General features: G+C 42.9%; 1 protein-coding gene across 3 annotated transcripts in view; it reads left to right on the forward strand.

Moving 5' to 3' along the window:
- Nucleotides 1-26,232, forward strand: part of LOC134418799 (complement C1q tumor necrosis factor-related protein 7) — a 114,841-nt gene that overhangs the window by 19,013 nt on the left and 69,596 nt on the right. Inside the window, exon 2 of one of the 3 annotated variants that reach the window (XM_063157660.1) lies at nt 11,785-11,976. The exons of the other annotated variants lie outside the window; for them this stretch is intronic. The gene's annotated coding sequence lies outside the window, so the exon portion shown is untranslated. The remainder of the gene's footprint in view (nt 1-11,784; nt 11,977-26,232) is intronic. 3 annotated transcript variants of the gene reach the window in all.

Here is a 26,232-nt window from a genome sequence, read left to right on the forward strand (position 1 = left end):
ACCAGAGGCAGTATTTTGCTACTTGACAGCAACATAACTCAGAGATTGGCTCTCTCAAATAAATCCTTGCAATTTGAAGAGGTTACAACCTGATGTGTGATGGACTTAGACTTCTCTGGTGTCTATCTCAAGCCCTTTTTCTCTTTGTGAATCCTTTCTATCCCTCAGTGCTCTGGTACAACATTTCAGCACATATATATTTATTTTGCCAACCACCTCTCAGGCTTACAGACCTGGGGCATGACTCAGTGACTGTAGAACTGAGATCTTACTAAAAGTCTGTGAAGATGCAGTAAACTGAAGGTAGCTCTCCTGAATTCTGGAAATATGTGTCCATCAATGGCCACCCACAGATAAACAGGTTCTTTGTAAAGAAGGAGAGAAATCAGCTTTTAATCCTTTCCATGGTGCTGTGTGCCTGCAGCTTTGCCATAGGTTCAGAGGTAAAGAAAAAATCTCCAAACCTGCTAGAAAGCTCTCAGTCTGGGTGTTGTACCAGACAATCAGCAAAACTGACCACAAAGGACCACAAGTAGCAAAATTTCCCCAGATGAGCAGTGTGGAGAGCTGAGAGCAGTGACCAGTACTGTGTGCCTGTAGTGGGAAAGCCCTTGGAAGGGCAGGAGGCAGAGCAGTGACATTCCAGAGTGCAGATGGAAAGCAGGTCTGGAAGCTGCTCTGAGCGAGCTGCTGCAATGGAAGGGTACAAGGGAACATGGACTCTTTGCTGTGGATCTGCAGGAACAAATACAACAAAATCCTTTGGTGTCAACAGATGATTGCTCGTGCAGCTTTTTTTTGAGTGACTGCCCATTTCTGAACTGCAGTGAACTTCACCTAAGTAACTTAGTGAAGTAAGAAGTAAAGTAACTTATAAACTTGATATCTTAAATGTAGCTGGGGAAAAGAGTGAAGGAGAAAGGGGGAAGGGGAGGGAAATCTGCTAGCATTCATATTCCAGAGAGAATTCTGTTTTATTTGTAAGGTTTCCTCTGTGGCTTTCAAGTTATTTCCTGAAATCTGCAATTATATTCATGCAAGATCTGCTTCCAGCTTTTTCTAAAACAATGCTGAAGCAGAACAAGTGATAAGTAAACCAATTTTTTCGTTGAATGTCACCTCTGTTTTTGTTTATCAGCTGATGCTCTAGCAAGTAGTTTCTGCCTTGAGGGGCTGTTGATAGATGGTTCCCTGAGACAGCTCAGTATCTCAGCTACCTTGTCCCTGTGAAGTCCTTTTAAAACACTGAGAAAAATTTCAGTGTTCACCACAAATTGATTTTGGAGCTTCTTGGTAGCTCAGATCCTTGACAGCACCGAAGGCATGTGGTGGAGCATGTGGGCAAAGGTGCAGGGAGTCAAAAGAAAGTATTGGGACTGTTTGGGGTTTTTTGGTGACAATCAGGACCAGATTCAGTTTCACATGGCTGCAGCAACAAGGCACTGCCAGCATGCCCAGATCACTGCCTCAGTGCATGAACAACCTCCCACCTTCGTGCACAGTCACCAGTGTGGCCTCTGAATCGCCTCCCTCAGAGGAAAAAGGGAATCCTGGAGTGTTGTATTTGTGGGGTGCCCCATGGAATGGTGAATCTGACTCCATGTTCTCAGAAGGCTAATTTATTATTTTTTTATATTATTTTATATTAAAGAATGCTATAATAAACTATACTAACTAAAGAATACAGAAAGGATACTTACAGAATGCTAAAAAGATAATAATGAAAATTCATGATGCTTTCCAGAGTCCTGACACAGCTTGGCACTGATTGACCAATGACTGAAAACAACTCACACCAGAATCCAATGAAACAATCATCCAAACACATTCCACATGAGCAAAACAGAGGAGAGGCAAATGAGATAATTATTGTTTTCCTTTTTCTCTGAGGCTTCTCATCTTCCCAGGAGAAAAATCCTGGGTGAAGGGATTTTTCAGAGAATGTGAATGTGACACTGGAGGATTACAAAAATCCTTCAGGGTACAAGAGAGCAACAAAATGAATGTCTGAGCATCCCAGGTGGGCAGAATAATCCCCACTTACAAAGCTGAAGATTTGGAAACTTATATGACCACTGTGTTGACCACAGCATGGCTGCTGTGTTCTCCTCCTTAGAGAAAATGTTCTGTCCCCATGGCCTTTTCTTGTTCAGGAACTGTTCTCTGGTCAGACTGGCCACCAGTGGTCATAGAACAAGAGAGTTAGAATCCATATTATCTAATAATTAAAATATTATATCAGTATAATTATTGCCAGACACCACACACACCTCAAATTTTTTAATCTACATATGTGGAGTCGTCCTTCTTTTATTTATACCCATTTTTGAACATTAGTTAAATTCCTGTCACTTAAATGGAAATGAGAGAAAAAACAACTACAACTTTTGGGGATTTCTGCTTAAATGATAGAAGTTAGAAGATGAGACACATAAAAGAACACAATACCTGTGGGGTTTGACAGGTCAAATACAATATTTTTAAGAATAGACATGAACTCAGTGCATGAGAAAAGTAATCTTCATGATCATCTTCCTAGTTGAAAAAAATTACAGTTTCAGGTCAACAGCATGCAGAGATGCCTGGAAGGTGTTGCCAAAGACCATCCCAACAGTGCATTTATGCTGTAAATATCATATTTGAAATTAGTCAGCAACAGCTATGTCCTCTTGATTTGCATGCTAATAAGATGATGAAATGATGCTCTGGAGAGATGGATGCACAGCTAGCAGGCAATAAAATATTTTACTTCTCTGAAGTACTGAAATTTTAGAATTCTCAGGGGTGTGTTTCTCTGACTTTGCACTTAAATAAAGAAACACCCCACTGTGGACATATCTAAGATACCACCTCTTCAAATGTCACACATTTCTTTCTGAAAACAGCACATGCAGAAACTAATATATGGACATTTTTTCATAGACATGAGCTATGACAAAAGTTTGCACATTATCAGCCTTCTTATTCAGAATAAGGCTACCTTATGGTTGAGAACAAGCTGTCTTGCAGGGCCTACTGGACTCTGAAACAGAGCACCAGGCCCTGTTCCAGGAAAATATCAGTTCAGGGAGAAATATGAAATGCCTTCTCATTGATAAATGCTGTTTCCAAGACAATCTCTCTTTGAGCTACAGGGCCATTTCCAAAATGTGAAAGGATCCTGACTCCTTGCAGACAAGGGAAGGATGTGAAAGTCCAGAGAGGCACTTCTGTGCATGGGATGGTGATGACTGTGGTCTTCCTCCTTGTGGCAGATACAGCAGCATGTGGGTCTTTTGACAGCTTTTGCCTTCAGGGAAGCCCTTCCTCACTTTTTTTTCTCACAAAAAAAGAGTGAAAAAAACTTCCTCAGCATCTAATCACTGAGAGAATTGTTCCATGCAGGATTTTATAAATCTTATCTTGCTACATTTATGGAAGTTATGACCCACGCTTCTGCAGTCAGGGCTGTGGGCATATTTACTCATACTGATTTCACTGTAATGCTAGATGGCTGCCCCTTGTTGTAATGAGGTCTCAAACATTTTCCCTGTTGCTCCGAGCTGGTATTTTCCAGGTCATGGGAGTACTTTCCCCAATGTATTACATATTATGGCAGTGTTATGTCTTTGAGGGCTCAGTTTTCATGCAAGTGCCTAAAGTCATTCTTGAAGATGATGCTCCAGTGCAGACAGGATGTTTGGCTGATTTCTGCCTCAGATGGCTTTTACCATCTTTTCTTTCTTGCTGCCAGGGTTTTCTCTTGCTTCCCTGGGGACGCCAGATGCATCTAATGAGTCAGTTCCAGCTTCGGAGCTGAAACGGGTCATGGACAGCAGCCATATGTTGTTCAGATTCTTGCATGGAAGGGAATTTCCTTTTTCTCTTGCTGGACCAATTCACTCAATAAGAACTTGTTTGAGATCAAATTGGCACTGCTTTTAGCTAACTCAAACCTACTTTTCTAACCTTATCTTTAATTCCAATTTTTTATTATATGCTAAAATATGTTAAAGAAAAGTGGTGCTTTGGACAGCGTGGTTGCTCCCAGCTTCAGTGATAGAAAAAGAATGGTTTAAACACAAAAGCCACAGGCTGCAGCTGGTGAAAAATGACAGCATGTAGCTGGTGCCTCTGACAACAGTCAGAGGCAAGCTTCTCCCCAGTGTTGCATAAGTAGATATATAATGTATAATGTACTGCAACATCACAGCAGGTTTCCCAAATTGAAAACAAAGAGGAATAAAAGACTGCCGTACCTTGGCTCTTAAATCCCTGAATGTGTTGCCTATGTTGATTAGTTACTTTGATTTGTGCTTCCCTGCACAGCTCATTTTTCCCTTTAATAAGAGTTTGGCTTGTAAATTGTCACTTGCATTTGCACCAAACAGTGCAATTAGGCTGGAGTGACGGAATATATTACATTGTTTGTTTTCCATTATGTTTATTCCAGATGGTTTTTGTCACTGACTCTTTTTCTGAACTGGGCTGTTAATAAACATAGGATAAATCTAATGAATAAATTTGCCTGCTTGCTGCAGATCTCTGGTGGTGGCTGAGATGGGTTTATGCAGCTGAGTAATGGGTGCTTAGAAAAACTACAGAAATGTCAATTCTTGCTTACTTATGAGAGGCAAACTGTGCCCATGGTTAGTGAAGGGTTAAAGAAGATGCTTGTGTGGTGGTTTTTTTTTCTCTAAAAGATATACATTTAAAATTTAAACTGAGGTTATGATGAGTTCATGGCTGTGATGCTTCTCTGAACAAAGGAAATATTTTATGGTACAGCTACAGAGTGAGAACCCATTTTCAAGCTTTTCATTGTCAGGAAGCTCCTCTGTGCCCTTGAGTCAGCTGTTTCAGTTTCTGTCTTGGTTCCTGAACAAATACTTCTTTCCTTCCTCGACCATCTTGTCTCGTCAAATAGAAGTTGTTAAAAGTCCCTGACTAGGCTGGAGATACAAAATCAATTTTAGAAAAAGAACTGGAACATTTTGGAGAAAACATATGGGATAAAGAAGAAATGTGGATGTCTAAAGGGCAGCAGGATTCGTCTTAATCTGTTCACTTGCCAAAGTGGGGTTGACTGGAAAAAAATGAATGCTGTGACAGCAGGTCTTGGAAAAGTCATAAAACTTAAGGAGTTTTCCAGTAGTGGCCTCTTAGTTTTTTCATCAGAAAGGAGCATAAGAAAACCCAGCATAAAATACAACATAGTCTGTCCTACCATCTTGCCAAAGTTTCAAAAGCTGCATGAGAAGAGGTGACTGTTGTTGCTCAGCTGTGGGATCTTGGTTAAAGTGAGTCTTGGTTAAAGAACACATTTTTTAGAAGATAAGCTAAAAGCAGATTTCAGTAAGTAAGTTTTGTTTCTACAAACATTTCCCACTTTCTCTGAACTCTTCCAGGGAGCTTATAAGCAGGAAGCTGCCAGCAGTGCTGCCTTTTGTCAGTGCAATGTCTTCTCTCGTGTCTGTCAGCTGCTTAGCTCTGCTCTGAGCAGCAGAAACAGTGACTCTGCCTCTGGAGGTAGTGCAAGGCAATGCTTCCCCAGGTGAAAAACCAAGTGATGAAGACTGGAAGGAGAAATTGTCCATCTGGGCTCACATGGACCCACTTGCAGCAGGCTGGGGGCCCAGTCAGTGCCATGAGCTGGGTGGCAGGGGAGAAGGGAAAGTTTCTAGGAACAGACAAGGAAGGGGAAGGAGAAGTAAGAGGTATGGGAACAATAATTGAAGAAGGCTCCAAAGGAATGCTGAGATAAAAAAGGCTAGAAAGATATGGCTGTTTTGGTAACTGAAATATAAGGAAAATGACGATACAGCCTGTACCCGCGGCACTGGATGCCTGGCCAGGCTGCGAGGTGTGAGAGTGTTAACTCTTCTGGAATTAATTCAGGACATTCCAGGGCTTTAATTCACAGAGTAAAAATAAACCTTGTGCCAGGCTTGTTGCCTATGGGGCTTATGCTCTGCTTTTTGATTCAATCATTTAGGAATGCAAAGCTCTTCTACACGGTCTGGGCTTTAACAGCATCTTTGCTTTGCCATTACCGGTTGCTGACAGTGGAGCAGACCCACAGAAATGAAATCCATGGTAAAAAGGCCCATGACTGCCTGCAGCTGCTCAGTCAGGCTGTTCATGTAGGGTCTGATTCACATCTGGACTGTGCTTTCCCTCCTGTGTGTCTCACCCACCACACTCTTCCTGGGCACCACTGCACGGCCGCTCACACAGCAGGGCAATGGTGAGTCTGCTCCATAGATGCCCAATGAAGGCTGAGAGTTTTCTGTGAAATAAGATAAATTAACCGCTTGTACATCAGATTCCTGAGTGTTTCACTGGTGGGGAGAAGGAGAGTTTAGCTATCCCCAGCCTGCTCTCTTTGCATGCATTGTCACACTAAAATGCAGCAAGGTGCAAGTTGGACAGCAGAACTCAGAGGCAGACAAATGGGGCTTGGCCAGGATAGGACTTGGTTTTTGTAATTATGAACAATAGTTCCCTCTTCTGCCACTTCATTTACTCCAGTTTCTGGCCCTTGGAGGCCTCCAATGAGAGTTGCTTCTCATTTCACATCTTTCACTTACTTTCAAGTTGACCATGATCAAACACTTTCGTGTCACTTCCCACACCACAAGGCATTTCTTTGGGTTGCAGATAAATTTGGATTTCAGAGTTAGGCTTCCTCTGCTCCCCAGATCCACCCGCTTAATTTTTCCTAGGATTCTTGAGGCTGGTAGTACTCTAATTCTCACACTGACACCTACTAAGAAGGTACATAAGGGAAAAATATTGTGGTGGGTTTTTTTGTTGTATTATAAAGTGGAGAAGATGCAGTGGGTGTGTTATTTTTGCTGATTTATTTATGAGTAGTTCTTAGACAAAGGAGTATAAGAGAGAATCATGGAATATGGACCAATTTCTATTTGGTTACTCCTTGAAAAACTGGAAATGACCATGATATAGTCTGATGATTTCCTCTGGATTTACACCAGTGCCAATGAGAACATAGTTGAGTCCACTGATTTTAAATCACATCCCAATGGACATGGACAATATATGCAGTGTGTTAAAACCTATCTGAAAGATGATTAAGAGTTCAATAACAATGCCATTTACTGAGAATTATTTAAAAATGCATTTTCTTGCTTCACTACTTCCATGCACTCTCTTCTGGTCTTCTGTGATTATTCCTGTATTCATTGTATACCTTGGCCATAAAAATGGGAAGCAATTGCAAAGTCTGTAGTGAACTTTGTGAAGTATTTCACACTTCTCATTTTATTTGTCATAGTATTTTGCTGTCAGCATAGACTTTCTGAGTCTTGCCTTTTTAACTCCAGAATGCATTATTGTATTTGAAAACATGTAGCGTTTTCATTTCATATAGAATTTTGAAAGAAAAATAATTTATAACATCCAAAAATTATGCCATGAACCAAATTTATTTTATCCATCTCCTTTATGAAAAAGATATTTTAGCCTGTTTAAAGAAATGTTGATAGTAATTATTGGATCTCAGCACTGACCTTGTTAACACCATCCAGGATGGTATTTAAAAACTGTTAAGGAAAACTGTTGCACTTAAAGATCAGTTGCATAGCAATTTTTGTAGCAAACTCAAATAGAAAAATGTTCTAGGTCTATTATTAGGCTCTATCCAATTCTACTCATGCTATTAAAGATGATTCATAAAATACTGCACATCTGATCCAAGCCAGATTCTGTCCTTACAGCTTGCATAATCCTACAAACCACACCAGTGCCCATGTATCACTTGATTCCCATCACTGCCCCCACTTAGTGATGCATTGCAAAATGTACAATGTACTTGAAGTTGATGACCCTTTCACCTTAAAAGAAAAAAAAATTGAAAAAGTGCCTGTGCTCTCACGGGAGTAGAAAACAGAAGAATAGCATTACAGCATGAATCCTCCATGGAGCTGGATGTAACAGGAGCTGCACCTTGCACTGAAGATTTCATGAGTCTTCTCCAATTTATTTTCATCTCTGTAATATGCTAATGGGCTAGCTTTACAGTGTAGCAAGCTGCCAGAGCATTGCAACAACTGCACTCAATGCCAGATGCTAAAAAAGCTTCTTGAAATATTACTAAATAAGGTATTGTGAATGTTCTTCGTGGGAAAAATAAGTCCATTCCCTGAGCAGCAAGAATAAGGGCATCTCTTATGTCTAATAGCTGTTTGTCAAGTGCTTGTGCTTCTTTATGGTGTCTTTCTTCCCTTTCATTTAATTTCTCTAACTTTCAATCCCATCTTGATATTTTTTTTAACTAAAATGATCTATAATTTACTATTGCTTTGTTATTGTTTGTGATACATCTTGAGCCATTTAGAGGAGTAGCAACATAGCGAGATTTCAGGATATAAAAACCTCCCAGTATCTGAGGGCTAGTTATTTGGAAGAAAATGGTGCTAAGAGCTAGAAGTCGGTACTGTTGCTGGATGTGTTACTGTATTTCCTGTATTAAAGGGTTTTTTAGGATAATAAAACACTTTCTGCCGTTTCCCTTGATGGCTAACTGCCTCAAGCAGTGTCTGGCCAGAAGGTGAGCACTGTACTCACTTGGTGAGTGGGAGCAAGACCTGGCTATGAGGGAGGGCAAGCCATGTTTCCCAAAGGATTATGATTATAATGCTAACACTCAAAGCTGGAACTCAAGATACTTTTTTCCACAGCAGGGTATTCAGCTCTGGGGATAATTAAGTGGCAGCATAATTAAATGCCTGCATCAGCCTGACTCAGTCCACTCCCAAAGGCACCCGCAATAGCCCTCGAGGCAGCACCAGCCCGCTCTGGCTCCTTGTCTCCCTCCTGCCACATCTCCCGTGCCACAGCAGGCTCCTACAGGAGACCCAAGGGCCTGCTCAGCACTCCCTGGTGCATGAGTACTGCAGATCTGCCCTGCCTTGGGCTGGCAGCGAGGCTGTACGGCACACGCTGGGTCTGCTGAGCCCACACATACACAGCAGGATGGTCACTGCAGGGGACAGGGACTGCCACACAGCCCCTGCTTTAAAGGGTAATGAACCTCAGCCAGGGAGAGCCAGGCACAGGGGCACCCCACAGCAGGAGCACAGCAAGGAAACAAGCCAATGGAACCTCTCTGGATCTGCTGGTCCGTGTGAAGGACTCCTGGATACTCCTGAGGCTGTGCGGTGCTTGCATCACCTGGGCACAGCATGGCTTCAGGGAGAAAAGAGACAAACCCCCTCTATCTAAAACATCTTCTATCTGCTGCATTAGCTCTCCCACAGGTTGCCAAGATCACTTTATTTACTGTTTAAAATTTTTAATGGAAACTGAAAAATCTCCAAGATCATCACTAAAATGTGCAGTTGGGACAAGCGGAAAAACTAAATTTATCACTGGAAAAACAAAGACAATACTCTTGTGGGTGATTAGAAATCAGTTTAGCACTGCAGTTACAGCCCTTCAGTGTCTTCTTTTTTATATATAAAAATAGTTTTTCTCAGCTTTCTTCAAGCCTAATCAGTAATCATTTGTTTTGTTGGGTTTTTATTGGTCTGACAGTTTTCACGTCTCTCTCATGCACAGCCTGATTTCTTACTTTGCTAAAGGACAGCTGATAAAACTCAGTTTCAGATAAACCAAAAATTACATTTATGCCATAAATACCCTCTGTGATTATGGGAAGACACGGTCAGTCTCTTTTCATTGGCAGTGAAATCAGTGCATGAAGTATGCTTGAATATAATTGTTCTTTGTTTTCTCAGGAACATCATGCCAAATTCCCTTTTTTCAGCACTGTCCTTATCTGAACCTTTAAACCCTTTCTTTGTAAATCATGAAAATTCCCTGTATACCCTGTGAAATCCTTTGTCTCTCCTAGATCCATATCCATTACACTCAATAAAGAGAAAAGGAAATATGTTACCTCATGAGCACAAGAGTCATACCAACTGCTGTGGTGAGATTTTCCCAGTTGCTATTGATTTACAATGGAATCCTTATGCTTTTCACTTAGCTCCTAATAGTGTTCAGAAATGTCTTAGTTCATGGTCTGGGCTATCAGAAGTCATTATGCATATGCATTATGCATGAATTACATATTTCAGTGGTAAAGTCACCAAAGGTCTTGATCCTGAGGATGTACAAGAGATGTTACAGAATCACAGAATGGGCAGGGCTGGAAGGGAGGTCCTCCAGTCCAACCCCTCTGCTTAACCAGGATTCCCTGGAGCACATTATTCAGGATTGTGTCCAGACTGCTTTGAGAAGGAGACTCCACAACCTCTCTGGGCAATCTGTTCTGGCACTTGGTCAGTACAGAAATTCTTCCTCATACTCAGATGGAACTTCCTGGGCATCAATTTCTGCTCATTGTATCTTGTCCATTGCTTGGCAGCACTGAGCAGAGCCTGGCTCCGTCCTCCTGCCACCCTCCCTTCACACACTGACAGACGTGGATGAGCTCCCCTCCCAGCTGTGTCTTCTCAAGGCTGAACGGGCCCAGCTCCCTCAGCCTGTCCTCAGAAGAGAGATACTCCAATCCTTTCATCATCTTTGTTTCCTTCTTCTGGACCTGCTTCAGGAGCTGTACATGTCTCTTGTAGTGACAGGTGTAGCACCAGCTCCTGTCACAGAGCTGGTCACCTTTCACAGTGGCTGCAGAGCACTGTGAGTAACCAGGAGCTTTAATTACCAATTAACAGCTGAACCACAGACTGCACCAAAGATTCCTCCCCTCAGCTGGAGGCAAGCTGGACTGTGGGTGGGGGCCAGGACATGCAAGTCATCATCCCTCAGCATTAGGCTCTTTCTCTGTCTCAGAGGGCTTTGGAGAGCAGCAGCGAGGCTGTTTTCACTCAACATGAAATTTCCATTATGAATTACACTGCAAACACAGCAACAAGAAAAACAAAGTATTTCTTTCATTATGTTTCATATTTATCCATACTCTATCATCATCATCATATTATAACCATCACAGTGTCTCAGCAATGGCAGGATGGTGCATGATGGACAGACCTGGACATCTCTCCCTTGCAAGTAGCTTACAATAGTTGTAAGAGCTTTTTTTCTCTCTGTTTGTGCTTTATGAGTATTAATTAACTCCTCTGGTATCACTGCAGGGCAGGAAATCATTGCCCTCCATATGGAAATGGAGAAATGAAGAGGATTATGTGATTTGCCCAAAGGAGAATTGTTATCAGCCCTAGGACAAGAACTGATGGTTTTTCTTAGTGCCTAGCCCTGTAATGCAATTAGCAGAGCAACCTCCCTTCCCCTCATCTTCTGCTGTGCTACTCTCCACCTGTGAATGGCACTGACTCCAGCAGTGCTCCATATTTGAAGCTGGATTTTGCTGTTAAGATTAATTTCCACTCAACAGGATGACTCCAACCAATACATTCTGGCATCTAAGAGAAACATTAAAATGTGCCTCTGAATTAAAGGGACACAAGAATCCCCTTTAACCGCAGCATGAGCCTGACGCTGAAGTAATTTTCCAGGAGCAAGCTGATGCTGCAGCAGCATTTTTTGTGCCATCTAGTGGCTGCAGAAAATCAAATGCCAGGCTCTGCCCCAATGTGCCACCCAGCTCCAGTGCCACAGCAAATGCTGCTCCTGCTCTGACAGCCCCTGCCCCTTTCAGGGCTGCTTGTGCCTCTTTTCCTTTTGCTTTCACTTGGGTGGCTGGGAGCTGCTAAAATTCTGCAGAGCTGCAGTAAGAAGCGGTGTGAAGAAAGAGATAAGTAAATGGGTATTCTCAGGACTGCTCTCATCTTATCTATATGCTGTGTTTCTGTGGAATAGGAAACACTTTCTTCCCTGCTTGGAGAGTGGGAAGGAAACTGTGGGGACTGAGGAAACAACCAGTGTACACAGAATATTAATTTGTTTCCTGAGGAGAAGGACACAAGCAAGGTGCCTTGGAGAAGGGAGCTGGCTGCTCCACTGGGCTGGACACCTTCAGGGAGTACAATCAACTCTCAGAGAGGACCTCAGGTATGGGACTAAGACCTGGGATTATTTTCAGCCATCTTTTTGATTAACTTCTCAAAAAAAGGGATAGGGACTGATTTTTTGCATATAGCCATGATCTTTAAAAGCATAATCAAAAGAAATAATTCTCTAGTAAGGGCAGTGAGGAAGAACTGCACCATATATGCTTAATTAAAAAGAGCCTCTCAGAGTTAAGGAAAGCCAGATAGCACCATAAGCAACAGTGACATTTTTCCTACATTTTAGTGGAAGACACCTTTTGTAAGGGATTTAAGTTGCTTTTAACCTAACACATTCTAACTGAAAATAGTCATGAGAAGAAAGAGTTCTTAATGCAGATAAGAGTTTAAGACACAAAAAGCAATAAACAAAATGTGTTTATTTCTCACAGTTGACGTTTGTGTTACACAGAAAGTCCAATACTATCTGCTGAGATAGTTTTGGCCCAGTGAAGCTAAGCAGCTCACCAGACTTGGTCAACATTGTTTCATGCTTTGTCTGTACACACATTAACACATTTGGTAAAAATAAAACAGCTAGATGAGAAAAGCTTCCGTGTTTGGATTGGACTGCCCTTGACAATCCTTCAGCATCCCCACGGCTCTGGGTCAAGCCAATGCCAAGACCTTGGTAAATGAGCAGTCCAAAGACATTGAGTCCCTGCCATCCTCCAAAGCTCCTCCCTCAGAGGAGCCACGCACCATGGCCAGCAGTGGGACAGGTTCCTGCTGTTCCTGCTCTCACCCCAGCACAGGAAAGCTGCAAACAGATTCTCCAGATCCAGCTGTGCCAAGCCCAGCCTGCCCCCTGTGCTCCCACACTGTCCCTGGCTAGTCAGGGCCCCCCACTCCCTGACTGACACCATGAACCAGAGCCACAGGAACTCTGTTGTTCCCACTGGACTAATTTTGACTGAAAGAGGGCAGGAGATGCATGTGGAGCACCCAGCAGAGCTGGCTGTGCCCAGGAGACCAGCGTGGGCAGGCAGGTGTGACCCCTCCTGTCCCCAGCCCTCAGTGCCTGTCTGCACCCTGTGGAAGCTGAGGAGGATCTGGGGTGGCTGTGCCAGCAGAGCTGCGAGGGCAACAACCTCCAGCAGTGTGGCTTGTAATCTTCATCTGGCACAGCTCTCTACAAACAGAACATCTGTCCACAGCCTAAAGAGATGTTTCAAAACTGATTTAATTAGACCAGCACAAGCACCCATCTGGATGCTTTTAGCTCTTTGGCTCCCATTCACCCAGCAGACAAAGGCAATGGATAAAAATCGTTTTCACCTGCCCCATTTGCAAAGTGGTCAAAAGGAAAGGATGATGCATCAGCCATGCCAGAATCCTAGACTTGTGACAAATATATCTGGTGAATCCTGGTGAGGTGCTTTGTGAAGGTGCCACCTGAGATCTCTGCTCAAGGTGGCCACACTGCAGAGGGGCTGTGGGGAATGTGAGCCTGCAGCTGGGCAAAGCCCAGAGCTCAAAACTCATCCTGCTGGGGCCAAGGAGGTCAGGAATTACAGAAATTACATTGCACTGTGCCTTGCTCAGTCATCTACCACAGGGAAGCCTTCCCTTACCCTTCTGGCTCCCACTTTCCCCTACACAACAGTACAGGATAGGAAAGAATGCTGGTGATTTAATGCAGTGCCAGATGGGTTAAACAGCTCATGGCAGTGGCAAATCCACAGACTAAGGGAGCCCCAGCAGACAGACAGAATGGCAACAACAAACTGAAGAGGGACAGTTGCATTGCAAACTGGCACACAGGTTTTTGCAGTGACAGACTGACTGTATCCTTAGTTTATATAACTCCTTATTTTTGCTTGGGCCAAGCAAAAATAAACTGACTGATTCTAGATTAATTAAAATGTCAACCAAGGATCTGGCATTCATCTAACAAATTATTTGAAGATAAACAAATGCAAGTTTGAGCATAAACGTTAGAAAAATATATTGTGGAGTTTAAAAGAAGACGAAAAATGTCACCTATGAGAGCTGAAAGCACCCTTGCTTTTTCAGCACTATTTCAAGACTGAAGATAACCCAGATCTCTGTTAGATTCTTTTCTAAACTCCTAATAAAAGGCTACAGTTTATGTATCTCATGCTTACTATCCAAATCCTTTTTAAGAAAAAATAATTGGAATTTTAACTAGCTACAGATGGTAGAGATAAAATTGGTCCTTACAAAATCTGTGTTTAAAATAGGATTTTCATGGAGAGGATTGTTTATGTTTGCTAATATTATCCAGTCTGTCTATTTGTAAACAGGAGTCAAAGGTTTACAAGCTTTAGCCTGTGATAAAAGTAAATCAGCATGAGGGAAGACCATGAGCAATGAAATCCCCTGGAGCTGTGTTATCCAGCAGGATAAAGACCAGACAGGCCATAGCAAGAGGCAAGCAATGAAGGGAACAGATGCCCTTCAAAAAATGTCTGTTGTTTTCATGGAGAGAATAGCATTGGTAACTCATCACATGGTCTTATCAGACTTCATGTGCCCTTGGCCTTTTCCTGCTATTCAGACTAGACCAGGATGGCAAACAGGCATGCACACAGCATTCCTGGGCTGTCTGCTGTGTCTGGGACATGGTGCAAGCTCATGGGCAAGAGGGATGCGGCACAAAGCCTCCATCTGGCCCCTGCCCACTGGGATTTTAGCTGCCACTGCAGGTGAGGAGGCTGAGGAGCCTCAGCCAGGTCCTGCTGCTCCTGGGATGAGCCTGTCTGCTGCCACTCTTGGAACACAGACATTCCTCCAGGCAAGAGCACAAATTCCCTGTTTGCTCACCCCAGGGACACTTGCACCACCTTTTGCTACACTCACTTTTCCCTCTCAGATTCCAAAGGCAAGCTGAGCTGCTGCCCATGTGCACTCAGGGAACAGGAGCCCCAGTGTTGTGTCTGTGCCACCCTCTGCACACAGATTTGGCTGCCCCAGCAGCTCCCAGCTCTTGGTGCTTCTGGGCCTGCAGCACACAGCAACAAGGCAGAAACATGGAAGCTTTAAAAAATTGTAGAAAAAAGAAAGCCCACAGCTTCAAATCAAACTCCAAACCAGAACAACCCCTTTGGGTAATGGGATCCCTTTTTTTGCCAAACCCACTGTATTTGCTAATAGTCAGGGGTGAGTCATTGCTGCCCCTCTCCACAGCCAAGAGTCTCTGGAGAGGAGGCTGCTTTGGCTGTGATTTCTTCTGTACAAGTGGTACCATCTGCACAGCAGCTCAGTTTCCAGGGCTTAGAAGAGAGAACTGGTCTTCAGAAGCCCCAGCTGAAGGGAAGGCAGAGACAGTGCATGAGGCCTGGGGCTATGCCCTACATCCTGTGGCCTCCCAACAAGTTCTTCCTCTGTAGCTGCTGGCCTGCTGCATCCCTGCCAAGGGCTGAAGACAGGCTCCAAACAGGGAGAAGTGACTGTGACATCTGGGCTCACCACAGCTTCAACATTCTCCACAACAAACACTCTACTTCAGCCAGATTTCTGGCAGGAAAAGCAAGTTCCATGTCTGAGATTTCCATTTAAGGACTTTTCCCAACCATCTTTTAACTCAGCCAGCTACAGCGTCCCACAGAGGAAAGAAGCCTTCTCATTGCCACCTTCCTGCTAACATTCCAACTTTTTGGACAGGTGCCTTTTTCTGTCCCATGTGGGCATGGAGAACAGAAGTTCTGGAGGAGCAGAAGTTCTGGAGGAACAGAAGTGCACCAGGGTGGCCCTGGCTGCTCCTGGGCTTCCTTCACATGCTGCTGTGTCTGTCCTTTCCCCTCACCTTCAGCCTCATGTCTAGCAATTAAAGCAAAAATCACAGGGGAATCCACATCCCAATACACAGGGAAAAAAGGGGGAAAGGGTCTTTTCCCCACATGCCTGTTGGGAGCAGGGCAGATTTCGACTTTTGGGCTCCTGGTAGGAGAGCTCAGCAGTGCCAGGGGCTCAGCACAGAGAGGGGAGCTCTGTGCTGGCAGGCACAGGAGGAGGAGGAGGAGGAGGAGGAGGAGGAGGAGGAGGAGAGGAAAAGCCACCCTGACAGGCAGTGGCAGTGTCCCCACCCTGTAACCCAGCCAGCACTGTGGCTGTGACATGCAGCCACCAGTCACACACTGTGTACAGCTGGCTGCTCATGAGGAGCAAAACCAGGGCCTGGGCAACCTGACAGTCTGAGGTTAAAACAGATAAATAAACAAACTAGGTTTTGAATAATAATGAGACACATCTGTATTAAGAAATCATGATTGTTTTGTTAGAAGTGTGCCAATGAAAGCAGTATTTTATAGAGTATTTGAAAGGCTGTCCTTTGAGCTGTTTGCAGCTGGCACACAATTTATGCAGCTTTGATGAACTCAAAGGGTTTTTTTTTTTCTTCCTATAAGAGCCACTGATTTCACCTAGAAAAACATTTTATATATATGACTTTCCTTGGCTTTAAAGTCTAGCAGAATGACAATTGCTCCAGTGGGCAGAGGCCAGATGACACAATTCAGGCAGCTGCATTTTTGCAGCCTTTTTTGTTAGAGATGATGGGTTTATGCTGACCTAAGGACATAACATGAAAACTGTTCTTGTGTGTCATTCACAATCTTGCTTACTAATGTTAATACACCACAGGAAAACAGCTCTCACAATTTGATGGACCATATTACAGCTAGAATTTTTAATTGTAAATTTATAATACTAAACAAAGAACAAGCTGTGGCTATCATAATCTTACTACCTTTCTGAGAAAGAGAACATACTAATGAGCAGATTAATCACTGTCTCTTAAAGCAAGAAATAGAAGGAACTGAATGAAATTATTAGTTAAAACAATTTCATGGGGGCAAAAAGGTTTAAGGGAAACAAATGCATTCTGTGCATAATTAATTTAACAAATTTACCAGTTATGAGAAATGTTGTGAAAAGCCAGAGTTTAAGCTCCTTCCAAGTTTGTGGATAAAGAGTCCAACAAGGCTGACAAGAAAGCAAGGACTCAGAAGTATCTCAGTTTGGAAGGCCTCAGCTGGAGGGGAACAGGCAGATAGATAACCTTGTGCAAGCCTCTCTGTGCTGCCCACATCCCTGGGACACTGCCCAGACAGAGGGCAGGGCCAGAAGGGCTCCTGATCATATTCACCAGAGTCCTTCAGAGGTGACATTCATCCCAAACCAGAGACAGAATGAAAGGACTGTTACAGCTGATTTCATCATTTCCCCAAGAGGACATGTTGGGACATCAATTAATTTTATTGAGCAGGAGCAGCAGTGGCTTTTGAACTTCTGAGAGACCCAGTTTCCTGCATTAACAAAATAAGCACAATAGATAAAAAGCCATAAAAGAGCAGCTATGCCAAGAAAATTGTCTCCAAATGAAGTGTTTTGATATTCTTTCCCATGAGTTGATAAATTTATGAGACCTATATTTTTTAACTTTACAGTGTGTGTACAAACATATAGATATCTGAGCAGACATACATTCACACTTTTCCAAAGACGGAGGAAAAAGAGAAGACTCATAGAAATCACAGCATCTCACAGGTAGAAAAGGAGAATTCTAAGAAGGAAAAACATGACTTTTGAGCCTAAGAGAGTTTTCAATTGCAATTACCTGTCCAAGACAGGGTAATTTAAGCAATAAACAAAATCACAAATATCACACTAGAACTTTTTGCAGAGCCCATTGAAGATAACTAAAACAAAGATAAAACCAACAAAACACTTATTGCATGTCAGCTTATCAGCTAGAAACAAATCTAAGTGCATTGTAATTTAGGCCATCAAAGAATAGATCTGAATTAAAGAAAATTAATTCCATCAGTCAAAGTCAAATAGAAAAAAAAATCTTTAATAAAACATTTTACATAAAATGTATCCACCATGCTCCAGGGCATTGAAGAAAAGTTAAGTGAAAACAGGACTCCTTTGGCTGTAAATGTAAGGATATGTGTGTGCATACACACATGTACACAAACACTTGTTTTTCTGTGATAAAAATATGCCCCAGCTGAGGGAAAAGTGACTGCCTGAACTAATCTGAAAGACTTTAAATTGCAATAATTTTTTTCAGTTTTACATCTTGATTCCCTGCCATAAAACTTAAATAGAAAGAAAGAAAGGTCATTTTAACCAAGGCAAGAGAAAGCTTCTCCATGTTTTATGTATTTCAACTTTATTTGCAAGTCAATATGTTCTGAATCTCTGTAGGTTTCCATTAAAGTGGAAATTGCAAAACCCTTTACCCTGATGGAAATTTGAAGCTGATACGCTCTAAGCCCTACATGACTCCTCTTTTTAATATATATTTTATTTGTATTAACAATTATGTGAGGACATTTCTGGGGGACAGATCATTAGAAGTGATTCTGGCATACTGTTTGTCTCAAACCTGCCAGAATTTCTTAAGAAATAAATTTACATCAAGGTCACTGTTTGAAATGGAAAAAGGCTCATGGCAATCTGCTGCCATGGAGCTGCAACTGCAAAACAACACTGAATTTATTGTCATCATTGTAAACTATATCTGGAGACACTTGAGGGAAACTCGAGCACAACTCCGGACACGACAATAACAGAGAATTTTATTCACTGATTATGGAATTGTGAAGAGGATTCTCTACAATCACTTCTCTTTGTAACAAATACATGTATTTTGGCATATCCCAGCACATGCCAGTGCCTGGGGTTGTGTTTGCACTGCAGCTGCACACCCTGGCTGTGACTGTGTGGTACCTGTGTGTCCTGTGCGCTCCGTGCCCCTGTGATGCTGTGTCAGGGTGTGCCAGCTGGTACCCAGGCACAGGGCACCCTCAGCCTGGGTCACCATGGAGCCCTCCTGGCTGTGCACACCAGTGCTGCTCTGGGGGTCTGATGGCCCCAGCTGGGCTGGGGACAGCCTGAGGTGACTCCAACACTCAGCAATTCAAGGTCAGGTGGAACTTGTTGACAGACTGAGATCAGGGGAAATTAAAGCGAAAATGAGATTTAACTGGTTGCTAAACACTCTGTGACCTTCAGACCATCTGGGAATGGCCACTTGTGTCCCATGGAGACTGTGCTGAAATCACATCCCACCACATGCAAAGTAAAGCCTGCTCCCCACCACACCAAGGCCAGACTTTCCTGCTGGAGAGTGGCATGCTGACTGACAGCTGCAGCTTTTTTGTGCTGTTCCCTGGAGGAACCCAAGGAAACAAACACTTCCCAGACAGGATGGATTTCAAAAGAAACCAGAACAATTATTGTTGCAAGAACTTCAGTGAGAAAACACCTTCTGTCAGGAATGACCGGTTATCAGATGCCAGACCTCATCTGCACTGTAATGAAAAAACTGAAAGAATTATGCTGACTTCATCCATTTTAATCTCCCATGAGAGAATTGATTTGAAATACAAAATGGCACTTACTTAAGAAAAGCAAAATCTGAAAAGTGCTCTTGGAATTACCTGCTTTTACATCAACAGAGCAATATTACCCCTGATGGTTTTGATATTGTTGTTTAACTGGTGAAGAAATAGAGTCATGTAAGATTAAAAAATTGCCATGGAATAGACTTTTCTGATTGAGGAACAGAAATTAGATCTTCTGAAAGAAAACTCTGTGCTCGGTTTTCTTTCTTCGTTCCTCTCCATGAATTTGATCAAATGCCATTAATAAAAGAGAGATTTGCATTTGATTTCAGTACCTACAGAAGCAGGCTGACAAATAATTATGTGTATCAAACTGAAGTAATTATATCACAAGAAAAACTGTCATTCTTCTAACAGAATGTGTGTCAGAAAAATTTGTGTTAAACAAAAGAAGACAAACAAAGACAAACCTCTCCTCTCCTCTCCTCTCCTCTCCTCTCCTCTCCTCTCCTCTCCTCTCCTCTCCTCTCCTCTCCTCTCCTCTCCTCTCCTCTCCTCTCCTCTCCTCATTAACTCTTTTCACAAAAAGATGTGTCAGGCCAGACTGTGACCAGGACAAAGAGTAGTCTATAGTAGTTAACCAAACAGGTGGACAGACCCTCCAGAGTTCTATATAACAGCATGAGTGTTTCACTTTCAAGGTTAGTAAAAATTAGAAAACAAATAAATGAGACAATACTTCCATTTTCTTCATAAACTTTTTAATTGAAAATTTAAAACTTCCTGCCTGAATAATCCAAATCAGAAATACAGAGAAAAAAAAATTGTCAGTGGTATTTCAACATGAAAGAGCTCTTAAAACAGACTTCAGGTTTTTACAATGTATTATAAGAACAATCCAAAAATTTTTTTCAAATAAGCAGGTTTGTCCCTTCCCAGTACATGGCAATTCATGTACTAAACAAACTCTAAACAAACTGGACTGAGACTCTACAAATCCAAACAGTCCAACATAGAAATGGTTCTCATTAGGGGACAGATGAAAGCAAGACAAGATTCTGAAGGACACAGGTTGTCTACGTGGCTCAGTAAATGCTTCAGTGGGGAGAGGCATAAAGATCCATATGGAATTAAACAACATTGGGATGCCTTGTGCTGAAAACTGTTAATTCCATGTGTGTAGACTGAACCAAATGCTTTCTTCCTCTTTGCATAAGTACAACCTGCAGCCTCCCAGAGCCCGGTGGGCACTGACATCCCTGAAGTCCCTGCCAGCCTCTCCTGGGGTGTGCCATCACCCTGCCCATGGTCCAGGACCCCATTTCAGCCCAGCTGACCCCCATCCACAAGGTGATATTCTGGTCTGGCCTCGGATGCCATGGCTCCTGCTGGGGATGGGCTCTGCCTGGTGAAATCCTGCCCTGCCCCCCTGTTCCCTGTGAGTTCCACCTCTCCCAGCCCCAGGGAACAGCCAGCCCTTGCCCAGCACAACAACCTGCACAAGATATGGAGCTGTAGAACATCAGCCTCATCAAGCCCAAGTGCAGGTCCTGAGTGTGCTGGGTACAGCTGGGTGCTGGAGATACCAAGGGGGGGCTTGGGTGCAGACAGCCCCCCTGGCCAGTCTGCTGGGAGCAAGGATGCATTGTCCCTCCTGCTTTGCTACGGAAACAGAAACCTTTGTTTCAGTAAGAGAATATCAAACCATACAGAATTTAAATGGAATTTTATTTCACAGCTCCAAACTGTGAGCTGTCTTTTTAATGTGCCTGCCCTTCTGTCTCACAACAAGGTCAGCCTCTCTGAAAATAAAAGTTTTGATTTAATCAGGAAGAAGCATACTTTAAAAACTGTTATTACCCAAAAGCAGACATTACATAAATTTTATTCTATTTTTATATCTTCCTGGCTCCAATCTCCTGAATCTGACATTAACCATAACAATTGCACATGTGACTAAACCAGGCCAAATTCTTCTTTTTCTGTTCCAATATAAATATGGAAGTAATACTGTTGGAGTAATAGCTTTGAGGTAGGCTCCTCCAGGAGAACAGGACTTTTCTCAGAACAGCCAGAGTCAGGAAAGTACGCTGATTTTCAAGCCAGGATTTTACTGACGAGTCAGAGCAGTAAAATGGAGACCACCAGGGTTGACATGAGAGCCTGTCAGTCCCAGAGGCTGGGGACACAAGCCAGTGTTGGTGGCATTCTGAAAGCACAGGAGGCTTCAAAGCTCTCATGCCATTTCAAAATGTCTTAGGCTTTCAGAAGTTCAAGCACCACTAATTTACAGTAAAACCTCAGCTCTAAAACACATTTATCATTTGTGCTGAGACGCAGCCACTCACACCTCTGTGAGATTCAGATTCACCATCACCTCTCTCATGTCTGACTTTCAGTTTCTTGAAGCTCTATGTTTCTTGCTCTTGACCAAGCCAGCATTACACCAAGGGTCAGAAGATGAATCCCTTGCAGCTAACTCTGGGCAGTGAACACTGCAGTGCCCTGTGGATGCAGTCCTGCAAGAAAGCTGCAGCACTGATATGTCCCCCATGTCGCTAACACTGTGAGGTGTGCACAGCCTGGGTCTCACACTGCTGTCCTGAGCATCTGTGCAGCCCAAGAAGGAAAAACTTCCGGTTTTCCTCATGGAAAAGCTATCAGCTTGATTTGTTGCAAGTGTACACCACAAAGCTTAACTATGATGGGTTTTGAAAAAATTTACTCATGTCAAGCCATGGACAGATATCCTCTTCCATTTACAGCAGGACAGGGACAAGACACTGCCATGGAGCTGAACAGGGCTGCTCCCTGCCCCAGGGCACAGCCTCCACAGCTTCCCTGACAGAGCAGTTTATGGGCACCTTCCCCAGCTTGCCTCAGAAAAATCAACCAGCTCAGTGCAGTCTAAGCCTTTAAACTGCTCCTTTGGTCTCTGCCTAGTTCAGTGTAGAATGCAGTCCCTGGCTGGATGCCTGCTTTTCCACACAGTTCCCAGAAAGGCACAGTGCCAGGGTGATATCATTGGATGAACTTCCAGAAGAAAACAATGTTCTGAGGGAGGAGTGTCCTTTTGAGGGTCTGGAGGCTTTCTTCTCTACACATTTTTCCTCTCACATGGTGAATGAACACTGTTCTTTGGTGCCATGTGCTGTACCAAGGGAGCAACTGGGTGAAGGAGAATCCGTCAGAGGTGTCCATGATCTAATAAATAACATTTACCTTGAGGGCATGAGAATTTAGCCATGCCCAGAGACCACAGCATGTTCAGCTATACATCCAGTGAAGCTCCCAAAGCAGCTCTTGCTTTGCTGGCTGTGCCCCACCAGTCACTCCTGTGCAAAGTGATTGCTGTCACAAGGGGAGCTCTCTATGGGCTTCTGCTGACAAAGCCCAGGTGGGAACACAAGCAAGCACAAGGTATGAGGCAGGGGAAGTCTGACCCCATGACTTGTGGCAAGAATCTGTGACTTTTCTTCTTATTTGTCCCCATGTACCTTGCAGTTTGACATTTTTGCGCCCTGTTTTTCCTCTTTCCAAACCATCCAAAATGGTTTACCCAGCCTGTTTTTTATTTCTTTTCATTACAAGGTTGGCAAGGCAGAATGATCTAAGACAGGAGATAGAAATTTTCCTGGTAAGGGCTGGAGAGGAGCCAAGAGGAGGAAGCCTGCTTGAATTGAAATACTTTTCACAGGAGATGGGCACACTGCTCTAAGCATCTATCCACATCTTTAGATGCCTGTGTGCTTCCATATGCTGTATTCCAGTCCAGATTCATAACCAACCCTTCAATTTCTAGGTCATCCCTGAAGACAGCTTCTAATTTATGGCTCCTATCTCTTTTTCCTGTGTGACCACTGCATTTTCCTATTTTATTTTAAGGAAATAGAGAACACATTTCAAATAATCCTGTACCTGAGGTGTAGGTACGCTCATATTCTGAGTCTCCCAGTGTTAAATCCTGGACATTTTTCTCTACACTGCAAGCAAACACGTATTGTCTCCATGTCACTTGCCAACTGTAAGCAACTGGCCTCACTTCTTGGCATTCTGTCAAAACAAATTCTGTCAGGTTGTATTTATTTGTGTGTTCTGGTACAGCTGGCAGTGAAACTGCTTTGCCTGCCAGCATTCTTGTTAAAATTCCCACCAGCTGAGTCAAGCTATCTCACCAGTACAAACCTTGACCAGGCTCTCTGGCATTTTTCAGAAAAACAACCTTCCAAATAATGGCAGTACCTGGAGAGACTATGTCTAAAGACAGATACTGAGAAATAAAATTGCTCCCACTCTTCTGATACTTTGAAAATCAAGCATACTAAACTTCTGGTCTTGGTTACAAGCACTTGATTTTTAATGGAGGCTTGAGACATGGTTGAAGAATCTGGCTGCATTCAACATAGTTATGAAGAGGATTGTTCAAACATGACTGACTGCAAACTTAAGTGAGTGAGACTGTTAAATGTCAGCACTGCTAATGAGGCCTTTAAGGATTTTTTTCTCAGAAATATTTAGCTAATGGTCCTTCCCACTGGCTGATTGATTCCTTTTGGCACTATCAGCTGCCATTTGGTACTGGGAGTCAGAAGTTCAAACTTCTCAAATACTATTGGGTCACTTTCCCCTTCTTACACAAGGGAAACAAAACAGTGCAAAGCCCTGTGAAGATTGCTGGGTTGTGTAGGTAACCCAAGCCCTGTGGTAATGGCCAGCTGTGGTCTTGATTCATTAGAGTAAGGTGTGGTGTTACAGGTGAAGCTCTGAAGTCCAGCATAGCCCCCAATAACACAAAACAAGCTGGGAGATGTATAAAGCTGTGGCCAACTGAAGGTGGGTGATCACTGTAAAATTCATGGGGGAAAAAAAAAAAAAACATCATTAAGATTCACATTTTGATGGCATAAAAATCTTACAGAGCAAAAAAACTATTGAATGTGGCATGTCAAGACATAAACACCTGTTTCTAAGGTCTTGTAGAAAGGTAAGTGGTGGTGGCAGATTTAATGGCAGGTTTGAACCCTTCAGGCATGGGGACACAGCTGATTTTTGTGGATCATGTTTTGAGAGGGAAAAGACTGGCATAGCCAGTGAGATTTCACATTAATTGCTGAAGATGTCTCTCTCTCTTTACCTCTCATCTTGACTTACTATCTCCTTACTCACTTTGTTTCTCCTACCCTACAGTTCCTAGATGGGAGAGTTGGGGAAGATCTGTGCATCTCACAGCGAGGATTCCTGGTAGCTATGAGGGGCATTTGGGGCCTTTGCATTTGGAAAGCCAAAGGACATATAGAGTATCTTGCTCTTTACCACTAATCCATTGCCAGGGCTGCAGACAGAAAGGGCCCACAGGTATCACAATTTCTCATCTATGCCTTTGTGCACAAGGAAGTTAAAACACATCTTCTACTGCCTAAACAGCTGTGTGTATGCATTGGAAGTGAATTCAAAGCTAGCAAGGCAAGACAAAAGTAAGAACATAGCCAGGGTAGCTTGTGACTAATAGCTACTGGCACTTGACCCAGTTTTTATTTACAACAGATTCATGGGAAATCTTCTAGGCTTGTTTCAAAACAATGCCAATTAATAAATTTTAGAATTAGCACTACATAGTTGAACAAGTGAGAAAGATTAGATCATATACCAGAAAGTCTCAAAACTGGCAATTTCTTACAATCCCTGAATTTCTAAGTTTAAAAAAATGTTAGTGACATAGTCTGAGTATAGCAGCAATGAAATGAGATTTCCTAATGTCTTGATGAAAAGCCTGTGCTGAGCCCTGACTTCAGTGGGGATCTAACTTACAGAGTACGTTCTCGAGGGAGATCATAGAATTACAGAACAGTTTGTGTTGGAAGAGACCTTTAAAAATCATTTAGTCCAACCCCCCTGCAATCATCAGGCACATCTCCAACTAGATACCTTTGCTTAGAGCCCTGTTCAACCTGGCCTTGAATGCTTCCAAGGATGGGGCATTGACCACCTCTCTGGACAACCTGTTCCAGTGTATTGCCATCATCAGGATAAGAAATGTCTCCCTTGTGTCTATTTTAAATCTACCCTATGTTAGTTTAAAGCCATATTCCCTTGTCCTATTGCAACAGGCCCTACTAAACAGTCTGTCTCCATCTTTCTCACAAGTAACACCTTTAAGTACTGACTCCCTCAGTGAGTGTTCATAGGAGAGGTGCTCCAGACCCTTGATTGTCTTTGTGGTCCCCTCTGAACCTGCTCCAGCATATCCATGTCCTTCCTCGCTGAAGATCCCAGATTTGGGCACAGCATTCCAGGTGGGATCTCACAAGAGTGGAGTAGAGAGCCATAAGCACCTCCCTTGACCTGCTGGCCACTTGCTTTTGATTCTTTGGATCTGCCACCTTAACAGACTGCAACAAGGTCCAGAAAAGTTTTTTTAATGTTTTTCCAGTATTAAATGAATGAGATAACTTTAAGAACTTACTTGGAAAATCTGTTTTAGAAACCATTTGGAGAAAACTTGTATAGTGAAAAGTGTCCCTGCCCACAGCAGGGAGGCTGGAACTAGATGATCTTAAAGGTCCTTTCCAACACAAACCATCCTGTAATTCTATGACTAGGACTGATCAGCATGTCCATCATCTTCCAGTGAATGTCTTGATGTGCATTCTTCCTCTACCTAGTGGATTTGAAACTTATTGAAATGCCATTTCCTAAACGTGGAATAACATTATTTTAACTCCGAGTTTGTATAATTTTCATTATTATTTTTGGTGATAGCTATAATGAAGATGTCTGTTATTGTTCTGAAGAAGAGTACCATGTGCTTATTCTGGCTTTCAACTTTTGGAAAAATACATTGAACTGCTCAAATGTTGTTTTTCTCTGGAGACAAATCACTTGGCATATATCAAGGACTTTGTTTCCTACCCCAGTTTATGGACAAAAATTTTTTATCTTTG

Source organism: Melospiza melodia, chromosome 5 (genome assembly GCF_035770615.1).
Source record: "Melospiza melodia melodia isolate bMelMel2 chromosome 5, bMelMel2.pri, whole genome shotgun sequence".
NCBI classification, from domain to species: domain Eukaryota; kingdom Metazoa; phylum Chordata; class Aves; order Passeriformes; family Passerellidae; genus Melospiza; species Melospiza melodia.